This window comes from Trachemys scripta, chromosome 9 (genome assembly GCF_013100865.1).
Source record: "Trachemys scripta elegans isolate TJP31775 chromosome 9, CAS_Tse_1.0, whole genome shotgun sequence".
NCBI classification, from domain to species: domain Eukaryota; kingdom Metazoa; phylum Chordata; order Testudines; family Emydidae; genus Trachemys; species Trachemys scripta.
This window is the reverse complement of record NC_048306.1, coordinates 24,309,496-24,318,651: the sequence shown is the minus strand read 5'-3', so window position 1 is coordinate 24,318,651 and position 9,156 is coordinate 24,309,496. Positions and strand designations below refer to the sequence as shown.

At 43.4% G+C, this 9,156-nt stretch overlaps 1 long non-coding RNA gene across 1 annotated transcript; it reads left to right on the top strand.

The window, feature by feature from the left end:
• The first annotated feature begins 462 nt into the window (after positions 1 to 462).
• Positions 463 to 5,724, top strand: LOC117883225. The gene is made up of 3 exons (XR_004647210.1): positions 463 to 547; positions 3,188 to 4,208; positions 5,563 to 5,724. It is a non-coding gene; the product is annotated as an uncharacterized LOC117883225 (long non-coding RNA).
• The last annotated feature ends 3,432 nt before the right edge of the window (positions 5,725 to 9,156 follow it).

Genomic DNA, 9,156 nt, shown 5'->3' with positions numbered 1-9,156 from the left:
CTACAGCAGCAGGAATTATAAGCCCTGGGGCCAGAAACACCAAAGGGAGCCCATGTTCTTTAATGACGATTTTTCTTCTACTGCTCACAGTTCTCCTTTTAAACGTTTTTTGTTATTTGGGTAAATTTCCATGTTTAGGAAGAAGACTGCTTGTAGCCCAAAAGCAGTGGGTATAAATGCAGTCTTACCGCATACTGTCTATCCCAGTCCTGGATTCCTTCCCAATCCCTTCATTCTTCTGATGCCCCTTAATCCTGATCTGAAGCCCCTACAGGTATCCTAATCCAGGGCTTCCCCACAGCTTCGCCAGTGCACGTCAATGCATCCGAAGAAGTGGGCTGTAGTCCACGAAAGCTTATGCTCTAATAAATTTGTTAGTCTCTAAGGTGCCACAAGTACTCCTGTTCTTCTTTTTGCGGATACAGACTAACACGGCTGTTACTCTGAAACCTGTCAAAGTTTCTCAACTTCACTTCCACTGTCTGGTCCAAGAATATGAATCTAGATGGTCTCTGGAGGGTTTCAGAGAAGAAGCCAAGGCTCTTCGGTAAGTGATGCATGAATCACTCTGAGGGATGCTGGCCTGATGAAGTATTCATGAGGCTGTTGCCCTGATTATGGGCTTTCTCTCATGATCATCTTCAGTTTAACAGAGGTTTCAGAAGAGAACCTGACACATCAGAGGCCTGCAGGTGGCAGCCCTCTCTCCACAGTCCTGCTAGACTTCTATTTATTTAAATTTAAAAGTCAATCAAATCCAAGTCTGCTGCTGTTTGTGTTTCTGGGGGACTTTGGATCGTCTTCAGAGCTGATCGAGGCGAGTACTACTACTACTGTGTGAATATAGTTCAGCCCCACAGTGAGCTGAGGAAACAAGAAAAAGTGGTCAATGGGGCATTAATTAAAGGAGCAATCAAGATATACATTACAGGTCACATTTGTGCTTGGTTTGATTCCTCTGACTTCAATGGGTTTATACCGGATTTGTATAAGGCCCTAATATATATTGTAAAAACTCCTTAACTAAACTAATAATCACTTTGATGATGTGAGGGTTTCTTTTAATTTAATCTCATTTATGCCATTTATACTGGTTGATATTTTTTGTTCTTTCAGTTGGTATAGTGAATCTAGGCTTGTCAGTTTCACATAACAGTTTGAACTCATTTTCACTCTCCAGTGTTCAGCTTGCTTGGAAGCTTACAGGCAGCTGGAGTGAAAATGTAGTAATCCCTATTTATAGCCAGTAAAGTCAGCAGATATAATTTAGAATACAGGCAGGGAGGTGATTTTTAGAATAGGTGGTTTTTTTCTCCACATAGTCTCTATTCTGACAATGTGTACTTTTAAACCCTGCTTCCATTGAATTAAAAAGAAATATGATAGCTTAGAGTTTCACTCATGAGATCACTATTGTCTCTTCGGTGAAAGTTGTGCCTAGAGTGACATTCTACTAGTTTTTAACAAGTTATTTCTGGTAAACTTTTGTCCTGGGAAGGAAAGGTTTGCACCCCCATTGAGTACCATGAACTGCTTCTATGGGTTCAGAGGCTCATGCTAGAAGAAAGAAAACATGGTGCCTGGCTTTCTCTGCTTAATCGTTTAGTAGAGCTGCTTTTAAGAATCTGAAATCAATTGCCCAATTCCATAAATTGTGAAATGTTCTCTGGTCTGTTAAAGTGCAGCTCCAAAACTGAGCTGAACTTTCCAGCATAGGCGGGGAGGTGGGAGGTGTACACAGCCTACATGCCTCAATAAGGAGTTGTCAGGAAGAAACTGGCAGTGACAGTATGGCTGTAATGCAAAGGAGTGGGACAGGAAAGGCCACTACGCAACCTGCCCTGCCCTGTGTGAGTGTTGGCAAGGGCAGATGGAAACAGCCCATGTGCCTGCTTCCAGCTGAAGAGCTTTGATGAGGACTCCAATGTAAGCCTAGCAGTGGCGCTCTCGGGATGCTCAGCAAACTCGCTATTGAGTTAGGTGAGGTGTTTGTTCTCCTCGGCCCTCACAATCCTGCCCCTGCGTTCAGAGACAGGAGAGAGAACGTAGGGCTCAAAGCCGTGTTTCAATGCTTGGCTTTTCTTTTTAAAAAATTATTTACTTTCATGTTAGTCGCAGTCATGGGTCAGGAAAGGAACGCAGCAAAGTTTAAATACAAAAGGCAGAAATCCTGCTCCTCCCTCTGTTCCCTGGGTGCTCTGCATTTCCACAGACATGCCCAGATGTGGTCATTAGCGCTGGAGGCATCATTCATTGCCAATCATTTATCTGGTGAACTTACCCCATTTCTTTGCTTGTGAATCCTTCAGGCAATCATCCAACTATCTGCAAATGCGTTTATTTGTTAGCATTTGCCCAAGAGTTTATACAAGCAAATGGCAGTGTGTGGATAGGTGGGAGGGGCAGGGGCAGGTTTTTGTAAATGGATCCCTTTGTTCATGGAATATGACAACTGGTCACCTATATCACATGATGGTGTTTCTCTGCTTACTGGTTGGCTGAGTGAAACTTGAGAACCACAAATGATTCATACCAGTATGATTTTGAGGTGCATAATTGTTCGTGCTAAAATATGTAGCCATTTGTGAAAATTACCTCACTGTCCTTGATGAAACACTATTAAAAGTTTTTATAATCTTCAATGAAGGGAAATAACTCTCTGTGCCTGCTGGTTTTGTTTATCTACTTATTTTTAAATTCAGGTGGTCTGAAACCATGAAGTTGTGCATGTCACTAACCTGGATAAACTTGTGATCTTATTATCACTGACCATGTCCTCCATTCCTTTGTACTGTATTTTACACTGACACGTTGCATCTTGCCCGATGAGACAGGCATCACATCTGTCCATGTATTTGTACACCTCCCTCCACAATGGGGTTCAGATATAGACTGGGCCTTTTGAGTACCATCACAATTCAGATAATAATGTTCATGCATAATATGAGAGTGGCCTAGATGCCACTACTTTGATTCATGAAAATATTTATGAATCACTTCTTGTATTTTGTGACCAGCTTTCATTGTGGAGTTAGGTTAAATTCAGAGTTCTTGGTCCTTTTTTTCCTAGAGAGGACCAGGATGTATTATAGGCAGAACTTAATAAAACGATTGCCTTCCCAGTAGGACACTGTTCTCTAGTTCTGTTTTAAAGTAGGTAATGTCTTTTTTCTTTCTGTTCTCACAGCACTAAGGGCAGTTCCCCAGTTCCTACTGGAAGATTCAAGGGAGTGAATATCATGGTCCCAGAACAAGTCTAGCCATTGCTGTCTTCCTGACAACTCCCGGGAAAGCTGCCATCACTCACATGGATTTACTAGCAATTCTTGGCTGCGTCTACTCACAGATACCACAGCTGTCTGCTAAGCCTGTACATGCTCCATGCAGGTCAGAACTGATTCAGGACTTTTATAAAGCACAGGCTTTCACATCAGCTAAGCATAGGGAATTGAAACAAATACATACTAGGAGTGTGATACACATTGCATCCTGCAGGAGACAGCCATGCAAATACGCATGCCCATGCATGCGCACACACTCATATTGCATAACCAGAAAATGAATGGTTCTGATCTCAATCTTTGCAAATCGGACACAGGTATAAGTGAAATGGAAGGACTTAAATAGTATGGAGAAAAGAATAGGAAGCAAAGATGTAGGAGCATCTTTTGTAGGACTCAATGGGCCACAAACCCTGAGTCTCTGATGCTCTTCCCAATTCGTGGAAATAGCTCAATATAAAAAAATAAAGAGGGAACATGGACAATGCCCTGATTGGGAAAATCAGTCGGCCTGCATCATTTCCATCATCTTCTCAGCTCCCCTTCCAATGCTGGGCCAGCCCCCGGAGGCCTGCTAGACGTGACGAATTGGCTGAAGCAACCCATACAAGATGAGGCAGACGATCTGGTTTCAATAAAATTAGTGAATTGCTTCATGGATGGATGGGAAAGTTGTGAAGCTCCAGGATTTGCTCCCCTCACAGCTGGATTCTGTTTGCCCATCACTGTTTCCCTTTATTATTACTGTTTACACTATCTATTTATTTTGAGATGTGTATTTAGTGCCAGGTGCTAGATTGACAGCGCTGGAGAATGACATGGTCCTCAAAACACGTACAGCATGGGCAGCGGCAGTCGGGTGAATTTCCTCCGTGCACTGCCTCATGTGGGGGCCTCCCTCCTGATCTGGAGAGACCACCACGAAGGGTGAGAGAGAGTTCAGTCTGCAGGTTCCTTCAGTCTTTGGCCTCTCTGCTGAGGCAGCCAATGAAGTAGGGGTGGTGCAGCTTTGTGGAGTATGTGTCTTCCCACTAAGAGCCGCACTGAGACCCACTAACTCATTTTACATGCTGCAAAACAACCACCACCCTGTAAAGATTTTGGTCACTAGTGACCTAGGCTGGTTTGGACCCAGTGACCTAGGTTCTGCTTCCTCTTGCCATGCATCCTACTTTGCTTGGAGAATTCCCATTTTCAGAGACTGGCAATGGGCTTAGGGGAAGCTGGCCTTTCACCTCTGACTGTTCAGTATTTATTGTGTGATTTCTAGAACAATTACCAAATGTTGGGGGCAGCAGAGTCTAGTGGATAGAGCACTGGATTGGGAACTGGGGTCTGGTCCCAGTTCTGCCACTGACCTGCGGCATGACCTAGCAAGTCATTTCATCTCTTAGATTGTAAGCTCTTCAAGGCAGGGACTCTCTTTTATGAAGTGCCTAGCACAATGGGGCTTGACTCTACCATTCTGATCTAGTTATTTATTAGCATTATAATAGCGTCTAAACACTCCCAAACTTTCTGAACTGCCTTGAATGTCAGGAAACTCCCCAAGTTATGAAGGAAAAAGTGGGGCACTTATCGTGTGTCTGATAGACAGGATCTAGCACTGTTTAATGGCTGCTCCAGCAGAGTCTACACCAAAAGGCTCAGCAAGCTCTCAGCACCCGGCAGCCTGTCTCCACTAGGTCTGCTAGGCCAGAACCTGTAAATGAAAAATGACTGTAAGCTCAAATGGGAAATGTGCTGACAAAGCCACTGCCCTGGGTTACTGAATCGTGGTGGCATCCAACACATAGTATTAAGGTTACAACGTAAGTGTGGGATTTGGGATAAACTTTGCTGAGCACTTCCAAAGGAGTGGAGATGCTGCATTGCCCTTGGGATGCGTTTAGGTCATGCTGTAGCGTTTAACAGTTGGCCCAATCCTGTGAGATACTTGAGCATCTTCTGGCCCCAATTTGGCAAAGCACCCAGGCATGTGACTTCATTGGGACATAATCGTATATTTAAAGTTAAGCACATGCTCAAATACTCTGCTGACCCGGGGCCTCCAAGAAGCTAACTTCAAACAAGGAGCACTCAGCACCGGGCCCACCACTGGAGCAGGTTCTCTTCTGGTTTGCCTTTTAATAGTTCTCTGCACCTTTGAAAGCAATCAGGCTGCTCACCAAGAAAATGCCTTTTAAATCTGTAAACAGCTGTTTTCCCTCCTTTAATATTAGAGCAATTTTAAAAAAAAAAAAAACACTAAAAATTTAACAGCCCTTTTCTTATTTTGCAGCATTTTGGGAAGCAGAGCAACGTCAGGGGTTTGTCAAGCGTACTCCGTAACAACATGACATACAGCAATTACATCCCCAATAGTCAACTTGGCCTGCTTCCCTCGCCTGCCTTTATTACAGTCTCTAACGTAGCCTAAGAGGACTTTCTGCTGTGTATTTAGCTGAACACAAAGGCAATAAAGGAATATTTATAGACGGGTTTGTGTTATGTCAGTTCTGTATGTTGTTGTTATTTTACTTACAGTTCTTGGATGTCCTATTTTTTGGGCAGGGGCAAGAGCAGTAATATATTCCCCTCCCCCAATCTCTATCCCCCAAATGTGCAGTTAATTCCAAATCTGAGAATGAAATATCAGCTTTCTGTTCTGAAAGGGAAAGAAAATCCAGAGCAAGATGGACCATCTGCAATTAGTGCCCCATCAGCTAAATTTCTATGAAATCATTTTGACAAATTGTGTAGGAAAGGGTCGGGGGGAAGCCCCATTAACTGTACATTTGCTGTTAATTAATTGTCTGCTTTTTGCCATGCTCCGCTTCCAACTGTTACATGATCTAAAAGTCCAGTCCTGCTTGTGCAGCACAGCTCCCTTTGATTGGCATGTGGGAAGGGGGTTCATTCCAGATGGCGAGGGCAGAATCAAGCCCAGAGAGGAGTATGATGGAATGACGAGCTGGTAAAGAAGACATTTTCCACACACAAACCCTTATCTCGAGAGGGATAGAAATGCTACAGAGACAGGGTTGTCTTTGGCACCCCTAATACTTTTTACAGGGCCCCTCTAACAATCAGGTCAGGATTCTCAGGAAGGGCTATTTGTGCTTCATTCTCATCTAGGAGCCCAGTCATGGACCATGTCCCTATTGTACTAGGTGATGTACAAACACAGAACAAAAAGATGGTCCTTCCCCCAAAGAACTGACACTCTAAGCAGGTTTACATTTTCCTAGGGCTGTCCCATTTTTAGGTCTCAAAATAGTGTGACCACTGCTGGCAAATCCTGGGGGAAAAGATTTCCTCAAATAATCATTAGGTTTGGGGAGAGAGGGTTAAGGAATGAAGTTGCTTTGCTTGCATTGATTTCTTGTGAATATTCTAATGAATTAGTTTACTGGGAGGAATGTTAATGAAAACTGGTGAATTCTAAAGGAATGTTGGAGCATGTCCACAAAAAGCAAATTTCAAATGCATATGTAGTCACCCCAGGAACCGACTCTTATTCATCCAGCCATGGAACAGAACCAGCATGTTTCCATGCGTTTAGATAACAGAATGAGAGGAGTGGTATCAATATGGAGACACACCGACCCTCTGTGCCCAGTCCATACAGCTCCAATTTGAAACAAGCACCATTTTTTTTACCAAAACTGTTTTGGCAAAAAAAAAAAAAAAACCCTTCCGCTAATGAATAAATTCAAGAAATTGTGAACTGCCTGTGGATGGTTCAGGAACAGAAAGAAGCAGTTAACTTTTCTGATATAGTATTTGTCCAGCTCCAGTCTTCTCTTCCTCTTCCTCTTCCTCTTCCTCTTCCTCCTCTCTATCATCATCCTGTGGTAGTTCCCAGGAGCCCCTCTCATGGAGTAGGTCCCCACTGTGCTAGGTGCTGCACAAACGCAAACCAAAATGATGGTCCCTGTCCCAAGGAGCTTCATCTTTTTGGAATAGCTCCATCTTCTTTCCATTGCGTATGTTGGTAAATTGTTTTGAGTGACACACATTCCCTCCCTCTCTTCCCCTTTCTCTTTCCTCTATTTTAAAGACTACCTCAGAAGCCCTGCCACTTTAGAAACCAGAAGGTTGGCACCCCTATCTAATGGAGTGGAGAAGATTGTTCTGTCTCATCACAGAAGGCATTCCCATGCTCCATGAAACCTCCTTTGTACAACAGTGGCACATCCATATGTTGGTCTCCAGAATTAATTTGTTCCTTCAGTGATTCTTGGCACCACAAGGATCTCTGAGAAGATTTGCCTCCCTACTGTTTCCAGTTCTTTCCCAAGACTCCCCAAAGTCATTCTTGATTTTCTCAAAACTTCCTTCACAGATGTCGTGTTCTCAGGTAGACTGTAGTCTGATAATTCCTCTGTGTTCTTCAGGTTGCCTAGCATCATTGTGGTGACATCCTTAAAATGATCTTCTTCCTCTAAATCCCTCAAGGACAATCCATGTATGAAGTGACCTTTAAAATGTATACATAAAAATAACCTGAACTGCACTGAGACTGAACTCTTCCAACCCTGAATCAACTGCTGCATTATATGTCTGTCCAGAATCACTTGTAAACTCCTTGTCCAGGCCTGTGTTTTTCTCCATGTATCATACAGCATCAAGCACTCAGCAAATCATTCAGCAAGTCAGTTACTTCAGGGTCAAAGTTAAATTTATAGGAAACACAGACTGTAAAGTATGGACAGTCACAGCTTACAAAAAAACTAGTTTAACTCTGCCCTCCTAGCGAACAGCTGGTAAATTTCAGAAACTGACTGCCCTATCCAAGTAGTTTTATCTCTTAATCACAGAGTGGAGCCCCCAATTCCAGCTATCTTCATGGTCATACACCATGCGATAGAAATGGGGATGGAATGTAACAATGTTCTGAATACTGCAGGAATTGTCAATCTATGAATGTTGATGTGTAATAATGGCATGAACGCAGTATGTGATCAGGTCAGTGAGAGGTGATTATTCTGCATTGGGTTATAAGTCTTTCCTGTGTGACCACATTGATGTGATCTATGAGAGGGCTGTGAGAAGACTGGCTTGCCAGATAAGAACTAGGTACATGCTAGAAAGCTTCAATAGCCCTGCTGTAGCTTCAATGGCCCTATATCTCGACTCCAATGTACTGCAAACCTTGTTCTTCAATGCTGGGGTCTATCAGCACAAAGAGCTACGAACAATAAAAGAGTGCGTTGATTCCTGTGCAGGTGAAGTACTTGCCAGAAGTTGTCGAGAGGGACAGGCTAACACAGAGAGCAGCAGGCTCTGTAGAGGAGTCTAAAGAAAACAGGCCTTCCCAGATCCAGGAAATGGTAAACATTAGGGAAAGCAAGCATTGCATTTCAGCTGCTTTATTGTGTTTAAGGTTTTTTTTTCCCTGAAATCCTTTTGTTCTAAAGAAACGACACTTTGCTCTACAAAGGCTGTTTGGTTACTGGATGCCACTGACCCCACCCAGGAAGGAAGAAAACTGCAGGGTCTGAGCCTAAGCCAAACCTGCTAAAGTGTCATGGTTGATACCTAAGGGACTGCAACCCATCACCCAGTCTCTAAGTGGGAGAATCAGGTGATTCTATGCCAAGAGAGAGATGACACCCTCAGACTAGAGGGGGTAGTTCAGAGAAACCAGGAGGGGCCAGAGATGCAGTTGGCCTGGTAACTTTGTGACGCACTGTACACAGAAATAAATACTCTGCACATTCCTGATAAAATACAGTATCCTGAAGGCAGTCACACCCCACTCTTCATTAAACGCAGTGTCTTGGGAGGTGCTGAAGGCAAGCAATGTGCTCATCATCTCATAGGATTGTGTTCCATTATTCCACGTGCCAGCCAGTTATCCAGGTGTCTTTAGAAACATCTATTTGGTCTC